This window comes from Accipiter gentilis, chromosome 5 (assembly GCF_929443795.1).
Source record: "Accipiter gentilis chromosome 5, bAccGen1.1, whole genome shotgun sequence".
NCBI classification, from domain to species: domain Eukaryota; kingdom Metazoa; phylum Chordata; class Aves; order Accipitriformes; family Accipitridae; genus Astur; species Astur gentilis.
Window position 1 is genome coordinate 20674613 of NC_064884.1, and position 13757 is coordinate 20688369.

General features: G+C 43.0%; 1 long non-coding RNA gene across 14 annotated transcripts in view; it reads right to left on the bottom strand.

The window, feature by feature from the left end:
* Positions 1-68: 68 nt before the first annotated feature.
* LOC126038268 (uncharacterized) overlaps positions 69-13757 on the bottom strand; it is a 58974-nt gene continuing 45285 nt past the window's right edge. For 10 of the 14 annotated variants that reach the window (XR_007505974.1, XR_007505980.1, XR_007505973.1 and 7 more), the window contains 2 exons: positions 11424-12528; positions 69-4878 (listed from right to left, as the gene is read on the bottom strand). This is a non-coding gene — a long non-coding RNA (uncharacterized LOC126038268). Of the gene's footprint in view, positions 4879-8625; positions 8761-11423; positions 13694-13757 lie in introns of all 14 variants that reach the window. The other 4 variants (XR_007505979.1, XR_007505971.1, XR_007505975.1 and 1 more) reach the window with 4 other exon arrangements.

Genomic DNA, 13757 nt, shown 5'->3' on the forward strand with positions numbered 1-13757 from the left:
GATGGGTGCAGGGGCGGGGCGGGAGCCCCGGACACCGCCTGTCAGGTGGGCGCGGGGCGGCTGAAGGGAGGGAGCGGCCGCGGGGAGCGGATGGAGGCGGTGGGAGGGGAGGAGAGGGAAGGGAAGACCACCGCGAAGGACAGTAGCGGCGCGGGGCCCGGCCCTAAGGAGGTGTCGGTCCAGCGCTGAGCCCGACCTAAATCCTGCAGCACAGGCCCTGGTCCTGGAGGTGCTCCGGAGTTCTTGTGGGGATGGGAAGTTGGTGGAGATGAAATACGAAATTCAGTAACGCAGGCAGGGCGATGTTTCTTTGCTGATTTAGCTGGATGACGTTCTCTGTGAGCTTCACCCAAACATCTGGGTTTGGATGTTCTGTGTAAAAGTATCGGCGGAGGAGAAGGGGGCAATGAGGGGGGCGATCCCTGTGGGAGGTGGGCTGGGAATTTCCAGTAATCCCACTGGCTGAACATTTCTACAGCTCAGCACCCTTAAGGGAGTGTCAGGAGCCAGGTGTAAGCCCTTGATTCCAGTATTGGTCTAAAATGAAATGGTGCTTTATTCTGGTTCAGAGAGAAAATGCCACACAGCTTTTTGCCTGCTTGCCTCCTTACACCCATAAGGTTGTATTAAGTGTTAGATCCCAAAGCGATGTTTGCAACAAGTGGGATTCCAGAGTCAGGATGACGTGGTTGTGTGAGATGCTGTGGGAGCTAATCCGAAACCAGGTAAGAAACTAAGCCAGCTATCAAGTGGAAGCACGGGGAAATAAGAAAGATAATGCAGTGGAGGTCTGAGAGCAGCTGTGAAATTGAAGCCTCAGGGCTTTGCAGTCCTCCTCTATGTTCTTTCCCATGACGAACAAAATGGAGTCCAAGCCTGATCCATGGACTGGGAAGCTGCTTGTTCCAGTCTTTTCCTCCTCTTCCCTAAGCTGCCTCTTTCTGTGCCGGCATATCGCAGAGGCTGCCAGCATTCAGTAGCTGGAGTGAAAGGAGAGAAAGAATGACTATGTGGAAGGCCACAGGCCTAAGCTCGACTCAGTTACTTTGGGGAGGGTGAATATTTGGACTATTAGAAAGGTCAGCCCTGTGCTTATAATGTGCTAGTCTTCATTCCTTTGCCTTCTCTCAAGACAGATTTACTTATCCAAGCTGCCAGAGGGCATGCATTTCCTACCTATTTGGAGCTGTCCTGGAAGAGGCAGTGATTTTCCTTCTTAAGTGTTACACTGGAATGTGAAAGACAGTTGTACTATTTGTACAGATTTTCTTGGAAATGCTCTTTTTTTTTCCTGAATATTTTTTAAGCTACAATTTGAAGATTTTGCACATTTGTCTAAGATTTCTGTTCCAGTTTTGCAGCTGGTCTGCACACACAGAGTAATTCCAACACACTTGAGGGAGACATTACTGTTTTTTTAAGTGCAGATCACCTGCTTAGGATTTGGGAAATGAGGCCAGGATTTCCAGAACACATCGGACTAAGAACATGCAGTCTGGAGCACACATATGCTTGGTTCTGACTTGGAAAATACCAGACGGAAATCTGGCAGCTGTAAAGTGGATCAAACAAGGTAATTTAAAATTCCAGTGGCCCTGAGGAGATCCTTGCTTCCTCATACCAGGGAAATGTCAAGTAGTCAGTTGTAGTGATTTTTTTTCAAAAGTTGTCTTTATTCTTTATACATTACCAAGAATTAATCATCTGTAAGCTTCTCTGATTTATCTTCTGAATACCATGCAGCATCCAGGCTAATTCCTAGGACATATCTTTAGCCAAGATTTTATTTTCCTCAAACCGAGATAGACATTTTCTGTCCTATGGAATAAACATAGAAGGTCTGGTGGTTTGTTCAGTGACTTGTGTTTCAAACATCATTATTTATTAACATTTTCCATTTCCTTCATAGCTTTCGGATTCAAGTTACACCAGGCTTAAGAAGTACACAGCATAAGGTTGCTTTTTCCCTTGTTGCATGGGGAGAATTGTAACATAGGCAATTATCCTACAGATTATCTATTTATTTTACAGTTTTTAATAGTAGCAGTCCTCAGGTCTTGCAATTTTGGGGAAAGCTTTAGATTTCAAAGGGTGTGAGCAATTACTCTGGAAAGAAGGGCAAGGTCTTCAACTGCAGATTGGAAGCTAGAGACTACCGCAGCGTTCTCAGGTTACTGGACGGAGTCCTAGACCAGACCAACTCAAAAGCCCTTGTGACTTCTGTTGGCAGCTCAGACCCCAAAGGAATCAATAATTGCCAAAAAGGGATTAGCAAGGGCATGGATGAAGAACCCCATACCCCTTGCCCTGGTCAGAGCACTCTGATGGATCAGTGATGAACCTCTGTGTTGACTTCATTGCCATATTGAAAAGATCTCTTGACCAGTCCTGCCAGCCATAAGCCTGATTTGTGTCAGTGACCCAGCAGAAACCATAGCTCAGCTATAGAGCGTAATTCAGGATCTGAGCCAAAATCTAGGGAAACAGTCACGTTTTTACTTAATGCAATATTATGAGCTTGATGGTGAAAACAAGCAAAGCTAGTTACACCAAAGTACCCAATACTCACTTTGAAGGTCAATAGCTGAATGAAGCACTCTCACATGAATCCCAGAAGGGTCCTCGTGATTATGAAAAAAATGATGTATCATTTTATGTACAGTGTCAAAGACCTTTTCTTCTGCAAGCAGGAGAAATAGTGGTGATGAATAGGCAGATGCTGTTTTATTCTTTAAAGATGCACAATATGTATGATACAATCTATATAAACCATAGTCCTGTCAAAACTGCTGCCTTCCTTGCCTAAGGAAGGACAGCTGAGGAAGTGTATTTGTGTATATTTGAGCATGCCCTTATCTGTGTTGTTCTAGAAATGGCATGGAGCGGGATGCTGAGAGCTGCTCAAATTGGGAAGTTGGCAGGGCCAACCAGGGAGTCCCCAGAGCAGCCGGACCTGGTTCTTTATAAGCAGTTGGTTCCACCAAGGACACCCTTACTATCCAAAAATATATGCTTGTGCTCTGTGGCTCCCCTTTTCCCCTGACTATGGTGACACTGAAATATCCAGGCTCCCTCACAATCTCGACAGAAATCCCAATATTTATTTTTTTTCTGGATTTTGACTCCTGCTCCCTGGCTTTGGCCTGATGGTGGTAGATTGCAAGCCTCCTGGTCCAAGTAGAAAGATGATCTATGCTCTATTTATGTTATTCGCTGATAAGCTTTAAAGCTATACAGCCTCTCCCTTATCCTTCAATGCCTCATCATCAGCATGACTAAGGACAGATTGTTCACCAATAAAGAAATGACCTTTGCTAGAAATAGCTATCGTTATAAATCTCAGTTTCCCTCTCCTTCTGTATATGAGCCTACAGAAATGTCACTGAGGAAATCAACTAATTGGATTATGTCAAATTTGCAAGAGCATTCAGCTTTCTGAGGCAAGGGGCTATGCACATGAGGCTACCCTCACCTGCTACATTTTAAACTTTCTTGGTTTTAGGTCCAATCGAAAGTTTGATCCCATGTTAATGAAGGTAGTGGAGAATTTGCACTGACCTCAGGGAATTTGCGTAAAGTACCATCCTCCTGGTCACCAATACATGTCACTTAACTGATGCGTGACACCATAAAATTCAGTTCTGTAACAAGTAATATTCACCAAGTTCTATGGCAGCATGCTTGTCTGTTCTTTTTCTTTGTTTCTTCACATCCCAACAGTAATTAAAATATATATACACACATAACAAATCATAAAAATGTATGCAGCAACAAAATCACTTTTTTAATCCTCCCTTCTTCTTTTGTTTCTTGCTGAAAAAATTACACTCAGCTGTCTTTTCACATGACCTGATGACTCCCACCAGCCATTCTGTATTGGAGGGAAAAACATTTTGAATATTCCCTCTGCTAGATATTGGTGACAGTTGAGGGTGGGGAGGAGGGTGGAATACCCCATTTTATTTGCACAATGAAAGCTTGACTTTGAGACTGGCAGCTGAGAAAAGGCAATTTCCACATTGCAGAATTAGATAGCCCAGTTACTGTTATAGCCTGTAATGAAAGCATATAATTTCAGCAATACTCCCAGCTGCGCTTAAGGCACTAGGCATAAAACCACCACAATTTCTTCTTGCCTTACCAGCAAAGTAAGTAGATTTTAGGATGTGCTCTGGTGGGCTTGTGTTTTGTTAATGCTCTGGCATGGGCTGAGGCAGACAGGCCGGCCTGGTACTTAGCTACTGACCAGCTTACCTGTGTGGCATTCCTAGCCCGGGCCAGGTCCCAGCCCAAGGCACTGACCTGTGTACAGGCACACCCATCCTATTAAACCTCCTAATCCCAAGCCTGAACCCCCCAGAAGGCAAGCTCACATGAGCTCTGCCGCCAAGGGTAATCTGCAGAGACAGGGGCTGGGTTAACTCACCAGCACCTCTTTTTTTATGGATTCTTTATTCTCACATTCTCCTGCTGTGGCTGGAGCCCGCACATGTGCGTGGTGAGACCCTGCTGTGCTTCAGCCAGGCAGCGAGTGCCTCCCCTCCAGGCTCTGTGCCAGAAGGCGTACCCAAAAGGCCTGTTCCATGGGTGGCAACCTGTCACAGCCCCTTTGCTCTCCTGTGACCAGCTTCATTATGCCACCCCAGAGGCACTACATACTCCCTTGCCCTACCCCACTTAACCCCACTGCCCAAAGTCTTGTAGGCAAAGTCAAGCAGACTGGTTCAAAAGGAGCAGATGAAAAACATCCTCACCTCTTGTCTGGCTGAAATTCTTCCCAAACCACTCAGCAGTAAGGAGCATGTTGTATTTATCTGCAGACGAGGTCAAGGACAGGAGTCACATTCCTGAAATGCAGAAGCCGCAATGTAGTTCAGCCTGTGGAGGCGAGACAAAAGATGGGTTATTGATGGTGGAGATCCACATGCTACAAACAGCGTTTCCCTATTCTGTATCATAAAACTCTGGTTTAGCACTGCTTTTTCCAAGTTTATTGTGAACTCTCCTGCTAGTCAGCTTTCAATGGTCTGAATGAGTTTTGTCATTAACCTTTTAATATCCTTGAGAATTATGTACATCTCTTGGTGTCTCCAGTTTCTCTTAAAAAAAAAGAAAAAAAAAGCAGCCTGTACTTTGTCCATAAATAATAACTTTTTCGATCTTTTATCATGCTTTGTGTCTCCTGTACCTTTTCCAGTTCTTCAATACCCTTCCTGTGTGGTCTTCCTAGCCTTTTTGCAAAGTATAATTATGCTTGTGTAAGGACATCCTGCAGCACTAATGAGGTAAAGAATGCTTTTGTCCCTCTCTTTTTAAAATAAACAGCACATAGTGTGGCCAGCAGGACTAGGGAAGTGATCCCCTGTACTCGGCACTGGTGAGGCCACACCTCGAATACCGTGTTCAGTTTTGGGCCCCTCACTACAGGAAACACATTGAGGTGCTGGAGCATGTCCGGAGAAGGGCAACGAAGCTGGTGAAGGGTCTAGAGCACAAGTCTTATGAGGAGCAGCTGAGGGAACTGGGGCTGTTTAGTCTGGAGAAAAGGAAGCTGAGGGGAGAACTTGCTGCTCTCTACAACTACCTGAAAGGGGGTTGTAGTGAGGTGGGTGCTGGCCTCTTCTGTCAGGTGGCTGGAGATAGGATGAGAGGAAATGGCCTCAAGTTGCTCCATGGGAGGTTTAGATTGGATGTTGGGAAAAATGTCTTCACCGAAAGGGTTGTCAAGCATTGGAACAGGCTGCCCAGGGAAGTAGTTGACTCACCATCCCTGGAGGTATTCAAAAGACATGTGGATGTGGTGCTTAGGGACATGGTTTAGTGGTGAACTTGGCAGTGTTAGGTTTATGGTTGGACTTGATGATCTTAAAGGTCTTTTCCAACCTAAATGATTCTATGATTCTATGTTTTCTTACCAAATAACACAGCTGTTAATTTACTTTAAGATGCCCTTTGTAAAGAATGACCTTGATTCTCTGGAACTGTTCGCTTTTTCTCATTATAATTTTTTTTTTCTTCTTTTCTACATTCTTTTCAACTTTGAACATGGCCTTCTTTTTTGATATATACTTTTTTCATAACCTAATTGCTTGTTACACAGACTACCACCAACGCTCTGTGGAGACAGCTGAAGTTGAAAGGTCAAAACTTTAGACAAGATAAAGACAGGGAGCAACCTATGGCTAGGATTTGGAAAAAGCATCTCAGATGCCACTTGTGTGGCAGCACAAGTACGAAAGCGGGACTCTTTCTCTACAGACAAAGATTAAGAACAGAAAGACCCTTTTCTAAGAAAATAAGAGATGGAGCAAGTTCAGAGGAAGACTTGCTTCCTAGCTCCCATACACACACCCATTCTACATGATGCTGGATATGTCAAATCTCTGATTATCCAGCTGTAGATGCTTCATGGAGGCATCTAAGGAAACTGCTGATTCAAAGTGGGAAGGTCAAGGAGTGAAGGGTATACAGCCCATACATTTTTTTCTACTGAGATCCTGTTTATTAGAAAATGAGCAGCTGGACATGCAATCAGAATACTGAACTGGAAAAATTTAAAGCCTTAACTGTATTTCTGTAACTCTGCATAAATGCCAGAGAAATCATAAAATGTAATAGAGCTGTCTCTAAAGGTTATGCAGGAAATTCCTCTTTCCCCAAATATAATATTGTATGTTGCCTTTAAAGAGAACGCCTAGTTAACTTTGGATCTACACCATCAGTCATCCACGCAGTACATCAGTAACAGAGGTACACTTCCTTGGAGTACAGACATTAGCAATGCACAGACCATCATAGATCAAATCTGAGGCCTTCTTGGAAGCCTGTCTAAAAGCAATTACCTTGCAGATGTGATAAGACAATCTATTATGCAAACTGGTGCTCCTACCAGACCAAGAAGAAATTTGTATTTAACAACTTGTACAACCAGAATCCCAAACATCATACATACAATAGGACATTAGTGCTTGATGAAAAGGATCTCAAAGCACAGAGTAGGAATATGTATATGCGGTGTGGCCTTCATCATGCAGAAGATTTATAGTTAGCAAAGTTATAGCTAATGAAAATGAGCCCCATGGACCTATTCATGTATGCAAGTGGACAGGTGTTTGCAGACTTTGGTTGTGGTGTTGGGGCAGGTGTGAGGTGGTGTGGAAAGAATCAGTTTTGAAAGGACAAGCAATTAATTGTGTTGTAAAACGGACTGCAAAGTTTCCTGCTGCAACTTTTAAAATCTCAGCAGCCACCCAGTTTAGATAAATATCTCTACATAATCTGGAAATGAAACAAAATAATCACAGCCAAGTTAGGTAATTCCAGACTCAGAGACTGCTCTTCGATATGTCCAGATTAACCCACATGGATTTAAATGGTGTTGCAAGTTATTTTTAACTGAGTGTATGACCTTAAGTTATCACTAATCTCCCTGTACACTTTTAAAACTGTATATTTAAAGTCACACTGTCAGAAAACATGGAGACAGTTAGCTTCCCAAATTCTGCATGCAGCAACACTGTGTTCAACTTCATCTATATAAAGCGCTGTGAGTTTGCTTACTAGGTCCTCCAAAGAATACGCATCACACCATGCAGAAAAGGTACCTCTTGCAGGTGGTCCTAGTATGATGGCAAAGAGCATTCTGGTGTATATGCTCTGGCAGGAGTGTAGGCTGAAATCCATCTGGTGATCAATCATTAAACACTTCCAACAAATTATAAAGAAAATTTGGGGAGCATTCCTTACAGCCTAAAACTCTGCCTACTATATTCTGTTGGCAGCCCTGCACTAGGAAAAAAAACCGCAAATGTCGACTAATTCATGTGGTGCTTTCACTTACACAGAAGGCCAACCACCCCAAGCTACAGAATGGGACCACCATTCTTCAGCCCCTTCCAGAATCACTGGCTGCCCTGAGGACCCCAGAAACACTTTTTCCAAGGGGAAAAAAAGGTACATTAAATACCTAAGGTAATAACCTAAGTAAGTTCTCCAGTGGTGTTGATATCCAGGATAACTTAGGGAGTATATGGTTGAAGCACAATCAGAAAAATAAAATGTTAGAGCTCACTACAAATGGCATGTAGGACTCATTTTGCCAGATCACGGTGGCGTTTGGGCTCCTCCAGTATGCCCCACTTCAGAATCCTATTTTTGCTAAATTCCTCTGCAAGAGCTTATGGAGGACATGCAACCTTACTGATCATGTATCCCTATGGCAGAGTCCCCAGCTGAAGGAGGAGGCTGCTCAATGTAGATATCTTTCATCCACAGTCTTGGGAAGGGTACATTCAGATTTTTTTTCTCTGAATAGTTTTAGGAATCTTACTGACTCTTCACACATGCTTAGGAGTGGATGCTTTGCCAGCTCTGTAGAAGGACAATCAAAAAACCCGAAACCTCTAGTTTGGGATACTTTCTAACTGTAGCTAGGTGACACAGTGGTGCCTAGGGCCATCTTGAATCACTAGTTTTGAAATGAAAGATCTGGGGGCATAAATGGGTTTAGATCCAGGAAAAGTAGAATCCCCAAGCACCAGCAAATGTGCTTCCAGCCCAGGGCAAGTGCAGGGAACAATTCCATGGCTACATTCAGAGATGCAACCTCATCAGTCACCAAGATACCTTCTTTTCATGTCTAACCAGAGGTCTGGAGCTCAGCAAAGGATCTACACAGCAACAGCAGAATGCTGGTGAAGGCATCTCAGCCTCTCTCTTCCTGGCAAAAATGCCTGTATCATCCAAGCTAGCAAAATCTGCCTGTTTGGAGAAACAACAGATACATCAAACATTCTGGCAAAGCCCAGGAGAAATGACAGTTCAATGATGTTGAAAAGAAAACTATCAGAGAGAGATTAGTTTGTCTGACAGTCTTTATTTATGCTCTCCACTGAATAACAACAAGAGTCCTTTCATGCATATTGAATTTTCTTCTAGTGTGAATCAACCTCTGTTAGTAGGGCTGTAAGTGTTGCTGGTTTAGAAAAAGGGGTGATTGTTGCTATCTGGCACCTGCCCTCTGCACACCTCAGAGTGCCAAAGTATTCTAGCCACTTATTCTGCTACAAGCAATGCTCATTTTACATTGAAGCATCACATTTTTGGATATAGCATTCAGAACGTTTCCTTTACTATCTATTAAACTTTTGCCCAAGTAGGCAGACAGTACAACCAAATGGGGGTCCGCAGGCCATGGAAACCTCAGGTTCGGGTTATGGAGATGAAAAGAGGTAAGGGAGCAAATATTGCCTTTTAACAGGACTGGCAGTCTCAACTAATTTCTCACACCACTGTGCAGGTGAAATAGCCTGTGCTGCTGGCTGTCTGGCGCCATCTCTCTCTACATGACACAACAAAACTTGACCACTGTTTAGCCACAGCCATTCCTCAAATGTTGTGGTGTTGCAGCTCATGCAGAAGCAATAATCCCTGAACAGATGCAGAATTATATCACAACTGCTCTCCTGAGAGTCTCTGCAGGTAGCAGATGTGTATCACATAGTCACCATCCATTCTTCTGCCAAATCTAAGACAGCCATGAGCTTAAAGCTCAGATACAAAGTAATGCCTAGAAATTTCAGGTCCTTTTTCTGATACCAGTAAGATGCCCAACACAAATGACAGTGGTATGGATTTTGTCTCTGGCTCCTGCTGTTCTGCACACCATTCTGGCAGCCCAAAGGTGGCAGCAACCCAACTGAACTCTTGGATTGTGTCTTTCCTGGGAGTAGGCAAAACCCATGAAGCAGTAGGAATGGTGTGTCATTTCCCAGCTGTGACACAGATGGGGAAAAGGACAGCATAGCTGGGGGACTGGTGTGGTCCAGTATGGCTTGGCAGCAGGAGTGCCTCTTTTGAGGCTGGAGCAGCTGGCACCCCGCTGAGCAATCCTGCTGCTTCTCTGTGCTGCGGCTCAGAAGCTCCGCTCTGCAATGCCTGGTGGCCTGCAGGTGCGGGTGCCCAATGCAGCAGCAACAGCTCCTAAGAGCTGGCCTAGGACAGCTGAGGCAAGACAGAGCTGCAGGAGGAGGTGTCCCATGTTGTGTCCTTCTGATCTGTGGGAGGAGCAGTAGGGCCCCAGTCAAGCACACTAATGACACATGTAGAGAAGCAGCTTGATTAAAGGTCTCAAAGTGGCATCTATTCCCAGCTCTGCCAAAGGTTAGTTTATGCAGCCTCTTAGTTCTCTCTGCAGCAAGAGGATAACAATGCTTACCCACCTTTAAAAGTAGGATTAAAATACTCAGGCACTTTGTGATGGACCAAGATATGCTACAAACTGTCAATAGGAAAGAAGACTTGTACTCTAGGTTTTGTAATTTCTAATGCAGTTCCCTTTGCAGTAGGCTAAAATAATTTTGTTGGGGGAGGAACAATTGCTAAACAAATGCTGCCATGCATTTGTATACGATCTTTTCCTACAAATAGTCAGAATGTGAGTGGATTTTCTCAGGACAGTGAAGAGCTCTTCTTCCATCACAGGATTTTCTTTTGCCAGCCTTCTAGTTGAGAGGGCAAACTGAAAAGGTGGTAAAACTGCTCAACTTACTGTTACGTGCTCCTATTGCTTATTTAAAGCATTGCCCAAACTACTTATTTTCCCCAGCATGAATCTTAGAATAGCTGAACCAAGTTTAGCAAATCTTCCCACCCAAAAGATGAACCTGAAACAGTCACAAAAGCAGGCCTGAAAAGTTTGGCTAAATTATAAGGAACCAAACAAAGAGGGTCTGGCATCTGGCAGCTTTAATAATTGTAGATGCACTTCAGCTTGCTTGACCCACTCATTGCTTACCGCAAAAATCATGATGCATTACTCAGTCTATGGCAGCATCACCTCAGTGAGACTAAAATAAAACCCACTGAAAGGTTTTATATAATGCCAAGGCTACAAGATCTCTAATGTAGTGTTCTTATTGCAGCAAGAGCCAAGTACAGCTTAAATTCATTAGCTAATGGCCTGTGACAATAAAGGACAAAGACAATTATTAGGCACATCTCCCAGCTGATTGTTTCTATGTGAAGAAAATGCAACAGATTACTGTTCTCCTATATTAATGTACCATAAAGGATTACTATCATATCTGTTACAAAAAAAACCCTATCCCTTTCAAAATGCAGACTAATGCTGGATAAATTTGATTTTTATAGATGAAAGCCTGGTGGAAAAATCAATATTTTCTTAGAGCCATGGACAATCACATTATATTTTATATAATATGAGGACTTCACTACTGAATCAGGAAATTGATCCCAGGACATTTTTTTTCTCCCGAAGACTTACCAATTCCCTGAGCATCTCTCATGTATCTCAAACACTTATTCTTGGATATAATAACCAGAGGCATTCTTAATATCTGTTTTTATTTATAGAAAGGTCAGAAAATATATACAATATTTAAAGATGCACGAAAGCCTCCTACCTCTCTCAGTACCAGCTGTTGGTACATTTGTTGCACTTGGAACACGAAAGGAAAAGGAAGTTGGAGTAGTCATGCACCTGGAATGGTAAAAATCATTTTTCCACTTTTGCTTCATTAACAAAATTTCACTTTCCATGGAGCTTTAGTTCAGGAAAATCACCATTCTGCAAGACCTTGAGACTGATAACAAGCATAAAAGCTCACAGAAAAATTAAAACAGATTTATGGTTAAATAACTTGAAGACTATGAGTCTGTTTCTGAAATGAAGAAAATTATATCCTAATATGGAAAGAGTGAATCATCTCACCACTTTCAGCAAAATGTATGGTAGATCACACTCCTTGTAATTTTTTAATGCCAACAGGTAAAACACTAAGGAGAGGATGTGTCACCTGAGTCTGCCAACAGCTGTAAATTCAGATTAAGCAGGACCCAGCCAGATCCACCACAGTTTCAGGGCCCCATCCTGTACTCATGTACATGTGTGAGTGGGCTGGCAGCTCTGACACACTGCCAAGTCTCCAGGAGGCTGCTAACACTAGCTCCACATCAGAAATGGACAGACTAACCCTATTGTCCAGATCATGCAGTGAGATGCCTGACTGCTGGACGCCTACTGCCACTGTCACCCAGAAGCCATGGCTTGCTCTTAATTTCAGTGACAATTTGAGGTTTTCTGAACCTGTGGCTCCTTCATCACCACTTGCCCTTTTCCAGAAAGGTGCTGGTAACTATGCCAATAGAGACTTGTCCCAGCATTCAAGCACATGACCCACGACTTTTCTAACACCAAGCAAGCTTGCAAAGGAGCACAAAAGGCCTGGTTTTACGCACAATAATTTATGAAATCACATATTCCGGTAAGCATCCACCCATTGTTCTCAGAGACCACGTGGGACTACTCAGAAGCCCACTTGGAGCAGCAACCCGTTCTTCTTCCCCTCTGTACTCACTCCTGGTTTGTCACTCATACACACTCAAGGCCTCCCAGTTACTCTGGATTTAATGGGTCATCCACACAGGGATTGACAAAAACCCAAACTTATCCTCTAGTAACAAGCGCTGGCCAGAAAGCCTCCTTCAGTGAGGGCTTTGTAATCAATCCTGAAACAGAAAAAGCTTAGGGTGAATTCTGGTGTCCCAGCATGGCCCACGTGTGCAATTACAGCTTGTCCCAAGGGCTTTGATGTGTGCACTGTAAGGTTTTACCATGTTATACCCCTCTATTCCACAAACCAGCCTTTGTGCATTTTCTCTTTGCAGCTGACACTTGCCATATAAGCCAGTGAGGCTGTAATAAAATGCATAACATGGACTATATATATGGAGTCTTAGAGATTATGAAATTCGATGTAATTTTTTAGAGTTATAAAAACAGTATCTAATTCCCAGTAGCTCCCCCGAGAGACTCAGGAATATGCTTATACACTAAAATGTCAAAATCATAAACCACCTGATTTTGCACTATTTACTTTGCGTTGTGGTGAGGTAGTTATTACAAGACATTTCATAAACACAGTGACTAAGAAATAATTAGTATTCTGAATAACATGCTTCCCACTACAATACAGCACTATACATTTTAAACCCCTGATTTTCATGAAGCACAGTCTAGCTTAAATACTACAAATAAAAGTGAACTCTGGGGAAAAAAATGCTGCTGTTGGGTTTTTTTCTGTTTTCTTTTCCTTTAAAGGGAGATATATTGATAGTAACAACCCCAGGGCTGCAGTGACAAGCAGCAGTAGCTGTGCATTTCCCAAACAGCAGGGACAAAAGAGGCAGCATGTCTTGCTGTTACAACATGAGGGAGAGGTTCCAAGAGAGTATTACGTTAGCAAGATTAAAATTAACACAAACACTGAACAAAATCCTTCTTTGAAGGAAGGAGATGATTTAAAATTGCTTGTAATTAAGGGAGAAAGAGCACTGCACACAGGTCTGCTCTAGCCAAAGAGTCTTCCAGATTTTCACTGCTCAGCTTGTAATACTCCTACTTTTTTTTTTCTAAACACCCAGTAGATTTTATTGCCTTTTTTGGACATTAATATGCAACCAATTATAAATTGTGAGTTGCAGCACTGGATAATTTCCCTTCAAGAATGCTAAGCAGGTTCTGTGCTGTATCAGCCCATGTGACAGCACAGCAACTACCATCTTCTCTGACATTTTTTAGCAGCAGTTTGTAAATGGTTGCTCAGCCGGAAAGCTGGAGCAAACCTCATCTTGGGACCTCCTCGTGATACTGAGTTTTAACTTGCTGGATGTTCTGTTCTAAAAAAAAAGAAAAAAGAAAACTTAGGATTTAGCTTAAATTCTCAGGAGTGGAGATT